The 18,821-nt window shown below is 39.1% G+C and overlaps 1 long non-coding RNA gene across 1 annotated transcript; it reads left to right on the top strand.

The window, feature by feature from the left end:
- The first annotated feature begins 4,114 nt into the window (after positions 1 to 4,114).
- Positions 4,115 to 8,635, top strand: LOC148969532 (uncharacterized). The gene is made up of 3 exons (XR_016149338.1): positions 4,115 to 4,235; positions 6,071 to 6,211; positions 7,765 to 8,635. It is a non-coding gene; the product is annotated as an uncharacterized LOC148969532 (long non-coding RNA).
- Positions 8,636 to 18,821: the final 10,186 nt, after the last annotated feature.

Here is an 18,821-nt window from a genome sequence, read left to right as displayed (position 1 = left end):
GATGTTGCAAATCTGGCCCAGTTATCTCAAAACATATCTGGGCCAGATTTGGCAACGAAATGGCTGAGTGACCACTGGCTCATCTGGATGTGAGCCAAAAGTGGCCCACATATAATGTGGAAAATGTGGCCCAATTATTTTATAACACATCTGGGCCACGTTTGACAAAGATATGGCTCATCGAGAACTGGCTCCTCTGAATGTAAGCCAAAAGTGGCCCACATATAATGTTGCAAATGTGGCCCAGTTATCTCAAAACATATCTGGGCCAGATTTGGCAAAGATATGGCTAAGTGACCACTGGCTTATCTGGATGTGAGCCAAAAGTGGCCCACATATAATGTGGAAAATGTGGCCCAGTTATCTTATAACACATCTGGGCCACGTTTGACAAAGATATGGCTCATCGAGCACTGGTACATCCTGAAGTAAGCCAAAAGTGGCCCACATATAATATTGCAAATGTGGCCCAGTTATTTCAAAACATATCTGGGCCAGGTTTGGCAAAGATATGGCTGAGTGACCACTGGCTCATCTGGATGTGAGCCAAAAGTGGCCCACATATAATGTTGCAAATGTGGCCCCGTTATCTCAAAACATATCTGGGCCAGATTTGGCAAAGGTATGGCTGAGTGACCACTGGCTTATCTGGATGTGAGCCAAAAGTGGCCCACATATAATGTGGAAAATGTGGCCCAGTTATCTTATAACACATCTGGGCCACGTTTGACAAAGATATGGCTCATCGAGCACTGGTACATCCTGAAGTAAGCCAAAAGTGGGCCACATATAATATTGCAAATGTGGCCCTGTTATTTCCAAACATATCTGAGCCAGGTTTGGCAAAGATATGGGTGAGTGACCACTGGCTCATCTAAATGTGAGCCAAAAGTGGCCCACATATAATGTGGAAAATGTGACCCAGTTATCTTATAACACATCTGGGCCACGTTTGACAAAGATATGGCTCATCGAGCACTGGTACATCCTGAAGTAAGCCAAAAGTGGCCCACATATAATATTGCAAATGTGGCCCAGTTATTTCAAAACATATCTGGGCCAGGTTTGGCAAAGATATGGCTGAGTGACCACTGGCTCATCTGGATGTGAGCCAAAAGTGGCCCACATATAATGTTGCAAATGTGGCCCCGTTATCTCAAAACATATCTGGGCCAGATTTGGCAAAGGTATGGCTGAGTGACCACTGGCTTATCTGGATGTGAGCCAAAAGTGGCCCACATATAATGTGGAAAATGTGGCCCAGTTATCTTATAACACATCTGGGCCACGTTTGACAAAGATATGGCTCATCGAGCACTGGTACATCCTGAAGTAAGCCAAAAGTGGCCCACATATAATATTGCAAATGTGGCCCAGTTATTTCAAAACATATCTGGGCCAGGTTTGGCAAAGATATGGCTAAGTGACCACTGGCTCATCTGGATGTGAGCCAAAAGTGGCCCACATATAATGTTGCAAATGTGGCCCCGTTATCTCAAAACATATCTGGGCCAGATTTGGCAAAGGTATGGCTGAGTGACCACTGGCTTATCTGGATGTGAGCCAAAAGTGGCCCACATATAATGTGGAAAATGTGGCCCAGTTATCTTATAACACATCTGGGCCACGTTTGACAAAGATATGGCTCATCGAGCACTGGTACATCCTGAAGTAAGCCAAAAGTGGCCCACATATAATATTGCAAATGTGGCCCAGCTATTTCAAAACATATCTGGGCCAGGTTTGGCAAAGATATGGCTGAGTGACCACTGGCTCATCTGAATGTGAGCCAAAAGTGGCCCACATATAATGTGGCAAATGTGGCCCAGTTATCTTATAACACATCTGGGGTGGGTTTGGCAAATATATATTGCTCAGTGACCACTGGCTCATCTGGATGTCAGCCAAAAGTGGCCAACATATAATGTTGCAAATGTGGCCCAGTTATCCCAAAACATATCTGGGCCAAATTTGGCAAAGATATGGCTAAGTGACCATTGGCTCATCTGGATGTGAGCCAAAAGTGGCCCACATATAATGTGGCAAATGTGGCCCAATTATCTTCTAACACATCTGGGCCACGTTTGGCAAAAATATGGTTAAGTGACCATTGTCTCATCTGGATGTGAGCCAAAAGTGGCCCAGATACAATACTGAAAATGTGGCCCAGTTATCTTAAAACAATTCTGGGCCTGTTTTGGCAAAGATATGGCACAGTTGGCACTGGCTCACCTAGAAGTGATTCAAAAGTGGCCCACATATAATGTTGCAAATGTGCCCCAGTTATCTCATAACACATCAGGGCCAGGTTTGGCAAATATATGGCTCAGTGACCACTGGCTCATATGGATGTGAGCCAAAAGTGGCCCACATGTAATGTTAAAAATGTGGCCCATTTATCTTAAAATGTATTTGGGCCAGTTTTGGCAAAAGTATGGTTTTTGCCCCCCAAAAACCTACGTAAACCTACATGTAAACCTACGTGACAAGTCTGGCTTTTCAACACTTCTGACAATGGCTAATTTAGCTTCAAAGGGCAGAATTTTAAACTGCCTTGAAATTTTTTTAACAACAATTAACAATATTTTTTGGTATAGATGCAGCAGACACGGCTGTGTCTCGTGTACACCAATGCATTTTTTTTTTTATGTGACCGGTGTGTTTATTAAATTGTTTTTAATGGGAGTGCTGCGTTTTTAAAACGCTGTAACGACTTGCTGAGTGTTTTTATTTTTTTTTATTTGGCTATAAAGTGCTGAACACATTTTTTTTACAGATTTACGAGAGTCATCAACGGTCATCACTGTCACTTGACTGTCCAATCACAATGGACCACACATACCACACTGACCAACTGTCAAAACATTCTTTCTGTACAACATCAAATAGCAGAGTAGATGGAAAAATAATATTTCTGGTCTCCGAACATACGTGTCTATATGACATTCATACTATACAAACATTTTTAGCATTATACAAATTATCAGGGAAATCAGTAAAAAGTAAACTGTGCCACGGATATTCTGTATAGCAACAAAGTGTCTCAACAAAACAACATGACATCATGACTTCTGCACTGCCAAAACATAATCGCTTACAGCTAGGCCTTTTCAGATTGCCATAGCATTTTCAGCTAGCTAAAAACGCTTTGGTGGACACATGGCCTTAGATAGGCTGGATGTAAGGCCACATAAAATATGACAATTGCTCACATATGTTTTGTAGGTAGAGTGTTTAGAAAATTGTGTAAGTTCAAACTTATAAAGAGCTGTTTATGGTTTTGGGATGTGCAAGAAGATACTTAATTGCTATTTGTGCAAAGCTTAGGGCACAATGATTTTGCCAAGTACATGTCCCTGTATCAACATAATTTTGTTGATCAAGGCACATAATTCCTGTTCATAAAAATAGTCCTATCCCTAACCCGATCCCTAAAGTAGGAGGGACATTTTAATAACACTTATCTAGAAGCATGGTTGGCAACTTCAAACTTGAATGCTGTTCCAGGATCAATAAAGATGCTGAGCCAGGAACATGTTGTAGCCTACTTTGGCTATTTTTATAACAAACGTACAGGACTTGTACAATATTCAAATATTTTAAATAGCTATAATCAAATAAAATAAAAATTCAATATTGAAAATATAAAAAAATATTGTAATATTTTAAAACAAAATAAACGTATTTAAATACATAAATGAAAATTTAATTACATTTTTGGCTTAATATAAATTTATACAAAAGTCACTTTTAGTCTATAAATGATCTTTCTTAAAGATAAAACAATATCTATAATTTTAACATTATAATTAATGAAATACAATTAAATGACTGACAATTAGTGAAGCTCTTGTGAGAAAATATTATTATTTTGACAATAAACTTTTTCAATTTTTATTTTTATTATTTATTTTTTTTTGCTTCAGCTTAGGCCTACTTATTTATTAGAGATAAGATCTCTATTTTCTTTGTAACAAAATATTTACTGCATGTGAAGTTGTCTTTGAAAAAAAAAAAATCAAACTGACGATTCGGGGCTTTAAATTTAAACGTAGCTGTAAAATTTGAAAAAGGCGCTGGAAACCAACGTCAGTTAGAGGAAGAAGAAAAAAAAAACAAACCGACGATTGGGCCTTTAAATTTAAACCTAGCCGTGAAGCGCGAAAAAGGAGCTCGAAACCAAGCCAGAGGATTGTCAGTTTGAGGGAGGACGAATACTGCAAACAATCACCAAGGTAAGATATAATCGATACATTTATATTTTCTAGGGCTAGGCGATTGCTTCATACCTATTGTTGTATGAGTTAATGGAATAACTTCTATACTTGAAGTAAGATCATTTTGGCAGTATAACTCTAAGCTAGAACTATTATGGTTCTCGAATGCGAAATGAACAAGTATCGATTGAATAGGGGCGCCAAAAGTATTTACATTTGCTAATGTAGGCTACACTACCGGTCAAATGTTTTAGATCGGTAATGTTTTTAAAAGAAGTCTTTTCTGCTCACCAAGGCTGCAATTATTTGATAAAAAAAAATACAAACCCCCCCCCAAAAAATCAGTAATATTATGAAATATTATTACAATTTAAAACAGCGGTTTTCTATGTGAATTATATTGAAGTGTAATTTATTATCGAAGCTGAATTTACAGCATCATTACTCCAGTCTTCAGTATCACATGATCCTACAAAAATTATTATAATATGATGCTCAAGAAACATTTATGATTATTATCCATGTTGAAAACAGTTTTTTACATTTTTATTTCAGGATTCTTTGATGAATAGAAAGTTCAAAAGAACAGAATTATTCTGAAATGGAAAGCTTTTGTAACATTAATCACTACCATTCAAAAGTATGGGGTCAGTAAGATTTTATTTTTTTATTTTTTGGGGGAAAGAAATTAAAAAAATACTATTATTCATCAAGGATGAGTTAAATTGATCTAAAGTTACAGTAAAGACATTTCTAATGTTAGAAAAGATTATATTTTAAATAAATCATAGAAGTCATCATAGAAGTTTGGGGGGAAAATGATACACGACTGTTTTCAACATTGAAAATAATAATTTATGTTTTTTGAGCATAAAATCAGCATATTAGAATGATTTCTGAAGGATCATGTGTGATGTGACACTGAAAACTGATCTGTAATCAGCGACAGTAATGATGTTGAAAATTCAGCTTTCAAATTATATTTTAATATATATTAAAATAGAAAACAGTCATTTCAAAATTGTCATTATATTTCACAATATTTCTGTTTGTCATTTTGTTTTTTCATCAAATGAAGCAGCCTTGGTGAGCAGAAGAGACTTCATTTAACTGATCTAAAACTTTTGACCGGTAGTGTCTGTGCTCCGATCTTGCCAATCTTCAGTCAGTTCTGAATGGTGAAAATATTTAACTCTAGCTTTTTTTGGCACAACAATAAAAAATGTATAAAAGCCCAGTGTAATATTTCATTCATGTACATTGGGCATACAGTAATACTGCACTGTAGTTGTATTACTTTGTGAAAGCACAAATTACTACATGCTTTTTATTACAATAAAAGCTTTTATGAGATGATTACAAAGTAACAATAGCCTAATAGATATTATTGAGCAAGTTGGTTCAGGTATTATTACTTTGTATTTCACATTTTTAGTATACCCTAGTCATTTTAAAATGAGTTTTTCTGCTTTGTTTTTATTTATTTATTTTTTATTTACTGTTTTGAGTCAGGATGCTTTTCACCTTAATAACATATGTCGATGTGATTTTCTACAGAAAATTGCTGGTGGTATATTTAAACTCCTCTGAAACAAGAAAACATCTATACAAATACATGTTCCTAGTCACCCTGGTTTGCTAAAAAAAGGTTGAACTTGTGCCTTTTTGGCAAAAACAAACAAAAGAAACAAAAAGTGTCCTTGTCCGAAATGTGTCCTTGTTGCCTTGGGCCAAATGTTCTTTAGAGTGGCACTGGCAAAGTATGCACTTGGTCAATGCTTGTATTCCTGCTAATTGTGTCCTAAGATTTTAAAAGTTGTCATCCTTGCATTTACAATGTTCTATATTTTTAGGAACTGTCAGAACCAATAGACTGACAGCTACGGCCACCGATCAAGAAATTGAAACATTTATTAAAAAATGGCTTCATCTGTCAAGTGACCGAGACGGAGGGAGAAGAGAAAGCAAGAAACGAAGGAGGTCCCAAGACACCTGTAAGTCAGCTACATTGTGTTTTTGCCATGTGTATAATACCATGGTCTGTCTGAATACTTGATTATGGCCCTAGAATATTTTAGTTTTATTTTTTTCCCAAATTCTGTTTTTTCCATTTTCATTTTTGCTAATTCCGTTTTTTCATTTTCCTTGTTTGAGAATTCAGGTTTTTTTTACCCTTACCTGTTATTTTAGTCATAAAAAGAGGGTGCTTGTAATGTTAATAATTAAAATGTACACAAATAAAATAGGAATGACCTTTTAACATTTATTGAGGTAACAGACATTGACTCTTACTCTTCAGCAGAAATACTGCATGATGCAACATAACACTAAACTCTAAGTTTAAGTAACAATAAAATATGGTTATGAGCTTTAAAATGTCCAGTAAAAAAATTATATATAATATAATATAATTATACAAATCAAAAGTTGTAATTGTTAACATTAGTTAATGCACTGTGAACTAACATGAACAAACAGTGAATGACTGAAACATTAAAAAAGGGGTAACACTTTACAATAAGGTTCATTAGTTAACAATAGTTAATGTATTAACTAACATGAACTAACCATGAGCAATACATTTGTAACAGTATTTGTTAATCTTCGTTGATGTTAGTTAATAAAAAATAAAGCTGTTCATTCTTTGTTCATGTTAGTTCACAGCACATTAACTAATGTTAACAAGATTTTAATAAAGTATTAGTAAAAATTGAAATTAACGTTTACAAACATTAATAAATGCTGTATAAGCGATGTTCATCATTAGTTCATTAGTTAACTAATGTAGTTAACTAATATTAACTAATGAACCTTATTGTAAAGTGTTACCAAAAATGGTTAATAAATAATGCACTTCATGTTAGTTAATACTAGTTAATACATTAATTAATGTTCACAATTAAGGCCTTGAGTAGGGTTGGGTATCGATAATCGAGTATCGATTGGAACCGAGACTAACTTTTCATTTTTCCCGGAATCGTTCAAAAGTTAAAATTTCGATTCCTACTTTCGATATTCACAGTCCGCCGAGCGGAAGAAGAAACCGCTGAACAACATCAACGAAGAAGCGTCTACCGGAAGTGTTGGCATAACCACGCGAGTCGAACATGAGTACCTTACGTCGGCGATCCAACTTTTTTGACCCTGCCTCTTAAAAGAATCGAGAATCGTTAGGAACCGGAATCGAAACAAGGAATCGGAATCAGAATCGTTCAAATTCAAACGATACCCAAACCTAGCCTTGAGGCCTCATTATACTTCTGCGTCGGACCTACGCCGAAGCTTCTATGCTGTAGGCAACGCGTTGGTTTTCATTTATACTTTAGCGAGGGTACGCCGAAGGGTACGTGCGCTACACACAGCCTACAACGTAGCTATGGCATGAGTTCGACGAAGAAGTATAAATAGCCCTTTAGATTTACCAAACTGTTTAATGCACTGATAGGTCCAGTCCATTTTTCTACTATTGCTAGTAAAACACTTTGAAAATCAGCATTCTGTTACTGAGTCAACAATTGTTTTTTTTTTGTGTGTGTATCCAATAAAGGCTTGCAAGATTGCCAGATGGGCCCAGTCAAGGAGGTCGACTTCTTTAATTTTGGGTGGCTCTGGATGTGACCAACTGGAAACATGTTTTGTTTTTTGTTTAGCTCTAAGATGCTTTATATGCACATATTTTGTGTTTGTTTATTATTACTATTTTTTTTGATTGCTTTCCAGTTTTGAAAATTGAAACTTGCACTTGGTTGTTCTTTGACAATATTAATAAATAATGCAAATGTTTTCAGAAATGTGTTTAAATCATCTGTTGTAACTTCTCTTAACATAGAAAGGGGGCATTTTTAAATTTCTCTTTAGTGTATATTTTTCTTAGTGTCAGTCACAGCATGCAAAAACAAAAACACACAGTTATAGTCTATTTATGTAATTCTTGACACACATGTGGCTGAACAAATTTCCTGCTTGTGGACCAGATCTGGCAAACAGGATTGCAACTGTAGTCAGCTGTGTATTTGGTTTGTGTTTTGGTTACATGTGGCATTGCTATGGCTTAATTGTGGCTCTAATCTGGCAAACTGGAGGGGACTGCCTTAAGTGCATTAATTTTCATCTGGCCCACATACCGCATGTGTAATGATGGCACTTGAATGGTTCGTTCTTGTTTGCCAGATTTGGGCCACAATTAGCCCAAAGCAATGCTGGATGCCAGCCATAAACAAAACAAATTAAGCAGAATAAGCCCCCATCTGGCCCAGACACCACAATTGCTGTGGCCCAGATCCGGCCCACAATTGACACTTTCATCTGGCCCACCTACCATGTGGAATGGCACTTGGGTGGTCCGCTCCTGATTGCCAGATTCGGGCTACAATTAAGCCATAGTAATGCCGCATGTCAGCCAGAAACAAATAAAATGAAGCAGAACTGGCCCAAATCTGGCCCATGCATCAAAATTGCTGTGGCCCAGATCCGGCCCACAGTTGACACTTTCATCTGGCCCACATACCTCGTGGAATGATGGCACTTGGGCGGACCGCTCCTGTTTGCCAGATTTGCGCCACAAGTAAGCCATAGCAATGCCGCATGTCAGCCATAAAAAAAAACGAATGAAGCAGAACTGGCCCAAATCTGGCCCATGCATCAAAATTGCTGTGGCCCAGATCCGGCCCACAGTTGACACTTTCATCTGGCCCACATACCGCGTGGAATGATGGCACTTGGGCGGTCCGCTCCTGTTTGCCAGATTTGGGCCACAATTAAGCCATAGCAATGCCGCATGTCAGCCATAAAAAAAACGAATGAAGCAGAACTGGCCCAAATCTGGCCCATGCATCAAAATTGCTGTGGCCCAGATCCGGCCCACAGTTGACCCTTTCATCTGGCCCACATACCGCGTGGAATGATGGCACTTGGGCGGTCCGCTCCTGTTTGCCAGATTTGGGCCACAGTTAAGCCATAGCAATGCCGCATGTCAGCCATAAAAAATTTAATGAAGCAGAACTGGCCCAAATCTGGCCCAGATATAAAAATTGCTGTGGCCCAGATCCGGCCCACAGTTGACACTTTCATCTGGCCCACATACCGCGTGGAATGATGGCACTTGGGCGGTCCGCTCCTGTTTGCCAGATTTGGGCCACAGTTAAGCCATAGCAATGCCGCATGTCAGCCATAAAAAATTTAATGAAGCAGAACTGGCCCAAATCTGGCCCAGATATAAAAATTGCTGTGGCCCAGATCCGGCCCACAGTTGACACTTTCATCTGGCCCACATACCGCATGGAATGATGGCACTTGGGCGGTCCGCTCCTGTTTGCCAGATTTGGGCCACAATTAAGCCATAGCAATGCCGCATGTCAGCCATAATAAAAACGAATGAAGCACACCTGACCCAAATCTGGCCCAGACATCAAAATTGCTGTGGCCCAGATCCGGCCCACAGTTGACACTTTCATCTGGCCCACATGTGGACCAGTTCGGCTTCATTTGTTTTGTTTATGGCTGACATGCGGCATTGCTATGGCTTAATTGTGTCCCAAATCTGGCAAACAGGAGCGGACCGCCCAAGTGCCATCATTCCATGCGGTATGTGGGCCAGATGAAAGTCTCAACTGTGGGCCGGATCTGGGCCACAGCAATTTTGGTGCGTGGGCCAGATGTGGGCCAGTTCTGCTTCATTCATTTTTTTTATGGCTGACATGTGGCATTGCTATGGCTTAATTGTGGCCCAAATCTGGCAAACAGGAGCGGTCCGCCCAAGTGCCATCATTCCACGCGGTATGTGGGCCAGATGAAAGTGTCAACTGTGGGCCGGATCTGGGCCACAACAATTTTGCTATCTGGGGTTAGAATGTACCCATTTTTATATATTTTACTTGCTAACTAATATACTTAAGTAAAATATAACTGATTTGCAGAGGTTGTATTTAACACCCACCTGCATCATTTTTTACAGTGTATGCAATAGTTTATTGAGCCTTTTCTTTTAAAGGTTTTAAATTTCAGTTACTGTGTGCGTGAAGAACAATTATAGTGCTCTGACTCTAGTGTTGTGATCTAACCGACAGCGTCTGACACTTGGTAGAAAGTAACACGATTAAGTTACAGCAATAAAGTCCAGCAAGAAAAAGTTTCTTCATTCGAAAATATAGACCTTTAGACCTTTATCTTAAAGACCCAGTATAATAGGATTAACATTGAATCATCTTGAAGATCGTTTCATCATTGACTGTAACCGAATGCGACGTGCTGTTTGAATGCTGAATGGAGAATGACTGACAGGCGCAGAGAGGGAAAAGTTTACGTGTTCTTGAATTTAATGACTTAAATATTAATTTCTATATCACATAATAGCTTCAGAACACTTATAATACAGTACACAAAAACTTTATGGTACTTTAGAAAGTTTTTGTGCCTTTGTGCCTTACATAGAATAGTATATGCACAATATAGAATTTGAATCAGCCTCGTCAAAGATGGCAGTGTCAGAGCCGATACCGATCCTGAGTATCTAATCGGCGCACTTCTTTTCAACAGTCAAATTGAAATTGAAATTGCTTGAAACTCAACAGATACATCACATTTATTAGCCAGTAGACGTGCAAAGTTTCAGAAACGGGCATGGTGCAAGGACTAAATAGCGCCACCTTTTGACAAAAGTGGGGTTATTAGTTTTATCTACAGTTACAAAAATCGGTATATACATTTTACTCCTCAAGCCGGACAACTTTCTATTACATAGTCATTAGCTCGGACCAAGAGGAAGTCCGATATTTTGGTTTGAATATAGTGAGCCTCTCTCTGAGCCTATGTCCCTGTATAAAGCTAAGTTTGCCTATCCGGAATTAACATTGTAGATATCAACAACATCTTTCTGTCTAGTCGTAATTACATTTTGGATAGTTTGTATTATCATTTAAGATATCTGTAACATAATTTTGACTAGTCGAAATGACAGAGTATGGCAAGCCGTTTTAACATTTAATCATGAAAGGGCCAAAGCCTTCGGCACTGCCACCCGGGTGCCTTTAGGTAACTAAAGGAACCGGGGTTGCGGTGCCACCGGCTTGGGCCCGCCATCGCTGCTCGCAGCTATATATTTTTTTTTTTTTTTCTTTTATTTTTCTAACGACTATTCGGGCACTTTTGGGGCCCTTAACATGCTCGAAAACTCTTGAAACTTTGCACACGAGTCAGAACCCGCGGCCATCAGAGCCGGGCTGAAGCTGGTACCCGGGCGTGGCAGGGGGGCTCGACAGCGCCCCCTGGAACGGGGTCCGAACACTTGGTCCATAAATCAAACACGCTTGCATGTAATAATATGAAACTCGGTACACATGTTGATCTCATCGTTTCATCTATACCTCGCGCTTTTACTTTTTACCCCAGCCCAACAGGAAGTCGGCTATTTAGGGTTGTTCGTAAAACACTCGCAATGGAATTTTTAATACTCCTCCTAGAGCTTTGATCCAAATTCGACGAAACTCGGTCAGCGTGAAGTCAAGACATTGAGGATGAAAATTTGCGAGGGGATTTTTGATATCTGGAACGGTTTGGCCGTGGCGAGGAAACAAAATTATGGCGAGAAACGTGAAACAGGAAGTGTATCATAACTTCAGCACACATCAACCGATCTTGATGAAACTTCAGAAGTGTGTTCGCTGTAAGAGGATGATCACATGGATGTGACTATTGCGAGTCAAAGTTATAGCGCCACCAACTGGTAGCAGGAAGTGTTTCATTTTCAAAATGCTTTGATATCACCCTTTTATTTTTACCCGATTTGCTTCAAACTTCATCTGTATAATGTAAACATACGGCAGATGTAGACCTGTGAATGGATTCTTGATATCTTTGAAACTGTTGCCGTGGCAACGCATCAAACTTTACCATTCTTTTAGGATGCTTTTGAGACTCTTAGCATGCTTCAAATTGCATGAAACTCGACAGACACATCACATTTATTAGCCAGTAGACATGTGCAACGTTTCAGAAACGGGTGTGGTGAGGGCTCAGTAGCGCCACCTTTTGACAAAAGTGGGGTTGTTAGTTTTATCTACAGTTACAAAAATCAGTATGTATATTGTACTCCTCGAGCCGGACAACTTTCTAATTGACACTCATTAGCTAGGACCCACAGAAAGTCAGATATGTTTGTTTGAATGTAGAGAAAATCTCAGAATTTTGCCAGTCTCTCAGTGTCCCTCTGTGTGAGTGAGAGGAGGGGCGCCTGTCAGGTTAATTTTAACCCTTTATTTGCTGTGTGCAACTTCTCTGGCATTTTTGGGGGCCTTAACATCCTCTAAAACTCTTGAAACTTTGCACACGGGTCAGAACCCATGGCCATCAGGGCCGGGCTGAAGCTGGTAACCGGGCGTGGCAGGGCGGCTCGACAGCGCCCCCTGGACTGGGATTCGAAAATTTGTCCATAAATCAAACACACTTGCATGAATTAATATGAAACTCGGTACAATTAAAGATCACATCAGGCCAAACAACTTTCGTGCTCTAAGTTTTAAGAAGGAAGTTGGGAATTATGGGTTGTTTGAATAATTCTCCTAGGAGAAATACATCAAATTACAACGCATGTGTTTACCAATCACAACCAAACTCGGTGTGCATGAAGTCAAGACATTGAGGATGCTCAATTCCGGACGGATTTTTGATATCTCGAACGGTCTGGCCGTGACGAGGAAATGAATTTTATGACTAAAAAAGGACACATAAAGTGTGTTATAACTTTGCTCATTTTACCTACAGTTACAAAACTTTCCACGTATATTGTTCTCGTCAAGCCGATCAACTTTCCAATTTAAAGTCATTCGCTCTGAGCAACAGAAAGTCAGATATTGTAGTTTGAATGGATTTATTTCCCCTGCCATTCACTCTCTCTCTCTCTCTCTCTCTCTCTCTCTCTCTCTCTCTGTGTGTGTGGGTGTGTGTGTCTGTGTGGGGAGGGGAGGGCTGTTGTCTGTGTTTGTGTGTGTGTGTGTGTGTATGTGTGCATGTGCGTGTGTGTGTGGGGGGAGGGGAGGGCTGTTGTCTGTGTTTATGTATGTTTGAACCACACACTGTGGCTGGCTGCGATTTTTCCTATAAGTCCTTGTCTCTAAGTCCTTGTCTTTTTGCATAACAATTTTGTATTTTTTTTAAATGACAAAATAGGCATATAACCCCCATCTTTTAAATGTATAGTTTGCTTTAAATAAAAGTAAGATTGTATTTGTAATTGAAGCTGAATGAATTTAAAATTCTTGTGCTATATTTCAATATATTTGTTTTCCTTAAGATTTTAAAACACTAACTTCATTCTTTTCTGAATTACAAATATTTGTTTCTGTATAAAATAATACTCTGACTAAAAACACATTTGATGTTTCTTTTTGTATTTTTATTTACATGTATTTATGTATGTGTGTGTGTGTGTGTGTGTGTGTGTGTGTGTGTGTGTGTGTGTATAAAGTGCAGGTTTTTTGAGATAAAGTAGAATTTCTATAACTGTGTGTTGAACTGATAAATCACTCTTTTTTTTTCTTTTTTTTTTAACCTTTATTTATCCAGGTAAAATGTTTGAGAACCACTTCTCATTTACAAACATGACCTGGCCAAGAGGCTACAGGAAAAAATAAGAACATAATGTACAGCTGTACATAGTCAAACACATAACACTTAGAACAAGCAGCTAAATAAAAATAAAAAAGACAACAAAGAGGAAAAAGAAAACGAATAGAGTGCTTAAATAAGTGTGTAAATATGGTTCATGATTGTCAGCAGGAAAAAGAGTCAACTATGTAATTTTCGAGGTTTTGCTTAAAGGTGGAGATTGGGATCAGAGATGTAAGTTTCAGGGTATTTTGTAGTATGTTCCAGTCGTGTACTGATGCAAAGCGGAAGGCATTATGTCCAAAGGTAGTAGAAGTAGGGGGGATACTAAATTTAATCAAATTACTTGATCTTGTGTGATAGGTGTTATAAGCGGCATGAAATAGGGATGACAAATAGAGAGGTGCCTTGCCCAGAATTGTCTTATATATGAAGAGAAACCAATGATGGAGCCGCCGGGTATGAAGGGAGGGCCAACCCACCAGTTTATACAGGTCGCAGTGATGAGTGTGATAGGGTGCATTTGTGGCAAAACGGATGGCTGAATGATGGATTGTGTCAAGTTTTTTTAGAGCTGTGTTTGGTGCCACTCTTGTGTGTGTTAAACACAATCTACTTAATACAGACAACTTCATTATAAAGATAAATAACAAATCCAAAAAAATATATGATTATAATCTATGACAAAAAAAGCCATTACAAACTATATTAGTGGTAAATACACATTGCTCTTTGTATTGTTGTAAAATACTAGGGATGAGCGAGTACAGCATTATCTGTATCTGTATCTGTATCTGTTAACCATATGAATTATCTGTATCTGTATCTGTATCTGTACTCGGACTGGGCGGGGCCTAACCCGGAAGTGGGTCGGGTAGTCTTGAAATGGGCGGGGCTTTAACCGGTATGTTATTTTAAGCATGCAATTGATATGGGTTGATCTGAAATTGCTTTATTTTTTTGCTGATAAGAAATAAAACTATTTACATGACAGCATCAGCATTGAGCTTCAGATCAATGGTTTTGATCACGATAACAAACGAACTACAAAACAAGTTTTGCAACAATGAATACAACACATGTGGCTGCAATTATGAAGTAAAATGTAATGAACAAGAGTATTCATCTCAACTACGGCTGGGTGATATGGACCAAAAGTCATATCCCAATATATTTAGGCTGAATTTCGATATACAAAATATATCCCGATATTTTTTCTGCAAAGTGAGAGCAAATGTTCAGTCAAAGCCAAATATGACATGTCACAAGTATAGTTTTATTGAAACTTGAACATTTGCCAAACCAAATGAATAAATAATAAACAGGTTTCTTCACCTTAGGGCTGCATGATTAGCTATGACAAAAATCTTCATTGCAGATTATTCCCTTGGAATTGTAATTGTGATTTATTAATTGGTTTATTTATTTTGTTAATACAACGTTGGTATGAGCCATTACAGTCATTTAAAAAAATATAAAAAATAACACAAAGAAAAATAGGGGCATTAAGGGGTTAATATAGAAACGACAGTTACTATGGTGAATAGTGAATACACAATACTAACAAGAACTGTTTATGAAACATGGAAACTGCTCTGGTGAATAGAATGAAAATCATAACTGCATTGCTTTTATTTCGTGTAATTTACAACGTAACGGTGTTGCATGCTCGTATAGTTTCTTTTGCACTTTATACAGAGGCGATCCAGCGCGCGCAGCCGCATTTGCGCGTGCAATTGAGTGTGCGCTACGACTAACGTTACAGTATAACGGGTGACAGGACAGAAAGTCCGTTTTGCTGAGGTGAAAGACTTTATTTCATAACATAACATGCTTTAATCAAGCACGCAAAGTGGAAAAGGAGTGGCTGGGGCGCGGGGAGCAGTGCAGAGAGCTCTGGATCAGCACTCAGCAGCTTGCTTGGAGCAAGGATCACAGCGCAAACCTGAATAGCCTATATCGGTATGCAATATGGTTTAATTACATATCACATTTAAAAATATATATATATTTTTATATTGATATATCGCTCAGCCTTAATCTCAACATAACTTTTTTTTTTTTTTATCCGAGCACAGATATTGACTCGTATTACTCGTATAATATTCGTACTCGACAAAAGTGCTTTATCCGTACCGGATACTCGTTTCAGCCGAGTATCCGGCTCAACTCTATAAAATACATTCATGAAAAACAAGATAACAAAAATCAAAAAGATAAATTATTTTAGATAGAGCCATGGCTGCTATAAAATTGAGACAACATGTTTTAAATGTATAGCAGAGATGTTAAATGAGGCAGCAACATACAAACTTTCTAGAACAACATGGACCTGGACCTGGATAGCTGGTTTTTATGGAGGACAGTGAAGAGGAAGAGGGTGCAAATCAAACAGCTCATTCTCAGACTGCACAGCAAACAGCTTAAGTTTTTAGTGCTTTGTTTGAGGTTTTTAGTGCTCTGTCCTATCTTTTATCAACACATAATAGATAGAACAGAACAAGAAAGGCAATTAATAATCTGTCATTGCATTATGATATGAAAGGCTCAGTACAGTGTGGCACAAAACGCTTATGCGCATCCCGAGTGGAGAATGATGCGCTTAAAGCCACATGGAGTTACAGCGCACAGCGCATCGAGTCCGCATTGATGCAAGCTCTACAATACACTTCTTTTCGACAGTCAAAGTGGGGGTTATGTTTTTGCACGTCATACAGAATAACCCTAAAGGCACCAAGGTGGCGGTGCCACCGGCTTTATATTAAATATAAATATAGCTGTGAGCAGCGATAAAGGGCCAAAGCCGGCGGTACCACCATCCCGGTGCCTTTAGGTAACTAAAGGCATCAGGGTTGCGGTGCCACCGGCTTGGGCCCGCAATCGCTGCTCGCAGCTATATTTTGTATTATCATTTAAGATATCTGTAACATAATTGTGACTAGTCGAAATGACAGAGTATGGCAAGCCGCTTTAACATTTAATCATGAAAGGGCCAAAGCCTTCGGCACCGCCACCCGGGTGCCTTTAGGTAACTAAAGGAACCGGGGTTGCGGTGCCTCCGGCTTGGGCCCGCCATCGCTGCTCGCAGCTATATTTAGGGCCCAAGCCCTGAAAGGGCGAAGGCCCTATTGTTTTCCTTCCGATTATTAGGGCCCAAGCCCTGAAAGGGCGAAGGCCCTATTGTTTTCCTAAGGATTATTAGGGCCCAAGCCCTGAAAGGGCGAAGGCCCTATTGTTTTCCTTGGGATTATTTTTCTTTACTATTATTATTAGGGCCCAAGCCCTGAAAGGGCGAAGGCCCTATTGTTTTCCTTGCGATTATTTTTCTTCTCTATTATTATTATAATAATTATTATTTTACTACCTTTTGGGCACTTTTGGGGCCCTTAACGTGCTCGAAAACTCTTGAAACTTTGCACACGGGTCAGAACCCGCGGCCATCAGAGCCGGGCTGAAGCTGGTACCTGGGCGTGGCAGGGGGGCTCGTCAGCGCCCCCTGGAACGGGGTCCGAACACTCGGTCCATAACTCAAACACGCTTGCATGTAATAATATGAAACTCGGTACACATGTTGATCTCATCGTTTCATCTATACCTCGCGCTCTTACTTTTTACCCCAGCCCAACAGGAAGTCGGCTATTGAGGTTTGTTTGTAAAACGCTCGCAATGGTATTTGAAATACTCCTCCTAGAGCTTTGATCCACATTCGACGAAACTCGGTCAGCGTGAAGTCAAGACATTGAGGATGAAAGTTTGCGAGGGGATTTTTGATATCTCGAACGGTTTGTCCGTGGCGAGGAAACGAAATCATGGCGAGAAACGTGAAACAGGAAGTGTGTTATAACTTCAGCATACATTAACTGATCTTGATGAAACTTCAGCAGTGTGCTCGCTGTAAGAGGACGATCACATGGATGTGACTATTGTGAGTAAAAGTTATAGCGCCACCAACTGGCAGCAGGAAGTGTGTCACTTTCAAAATGCTTTGAAATCACCCTTTTATTTTTACCCGATTTGCTTCAAACTTCATCTGTATAATGTAAACATACGGCAGATGTAGACCTGTGAATGGATTCTTGATATCTTTGAAACTGTTGCCGTGGCGACGCATCAAACTTTGCCCTTCTTTTAGGATGCTTTTAGGATGCTTTTGAGACCCTTAGCATGCTTCAAATTGCATGAAACTCGACAGACACATCACATTTATTAGCCAGTAGACATGTGCAAAGTTGCAGAAACGGGCGTGGTGAGGGCTCAGTAGCGCCACCTTTTGACAAAAGTGGGGTGGTTAGTTTTAACTAGAGTTACAAAAATTGGTATGTATATTGTACTCCTCGAGCCGGACAACTTTCTAATTGACACTTATTAGCTAGGACCCACAGAAACTCAGATATTTTTGTTTGAATATGGCCACTCTGAGCCTTTGGCTGGCTGGCTGGCTGTCTGTGTGTGTGTGTGTGTGCAGGGGGAGGGGGCTTAACCATTTCACTGCTGTGTGTATGACCTGCATAAAGAAAATACATTTCTCAAGCCTGGTATTTTTTAAATAAGTTTTTATTTTTATTTTTTATAAGTAAAGGCATATAACTAGTTTAATTGTAGTGAATTGACAATAGTTTTATATAATTAGTTTATTAATCAGATTAACTTGGTCAATAAACTTGGTCTGAAAATTTGGTCCATAAATCAAACACACTTGCATGTAATAATATGAAACTTGGTACACATATAGATCTCATCGTTTCATATATACTTCACACTCTTACTTTTTACCCCAGCCCAACAGGAAGTTGGCTATTTAGGGTTGTGTTTAAAACACATGCAATGTAATTTAAATTATTGCTCCTAGAGCACTGAACCAAATTCGACGAAACTCGATCAGCGTGAAGTCAAGACATTAAGGATGAAAAAGTGCCACGGGATTTTTGATATCTCGAACGGTTTGGCCGTGGCGAGGAAACGAAATTATGGCGAGAAACATGGAACAGGATGTGTGTTATAACT

The sequence above is a fragment of the Pimephales promelas genome, chromosome 22 (genome assembly GCF_988280905.1).
Source record: "Pimephales promelas chromosome 22, fPimPro1.hap1.1, whole genome shotgun sequence".
Taxonomy (NCBI): Eukaryota; Metazoa; Chordata; class Actinopteri; order Cypriniformes; family Leuciscidae; genus Pimephales; species Pimephales promelas.
The sequence above is the reverse complement of the archived record's forward strand: the minus strand, read 5'-3'. Positions and strand labels throughout refer to the sequence as shown.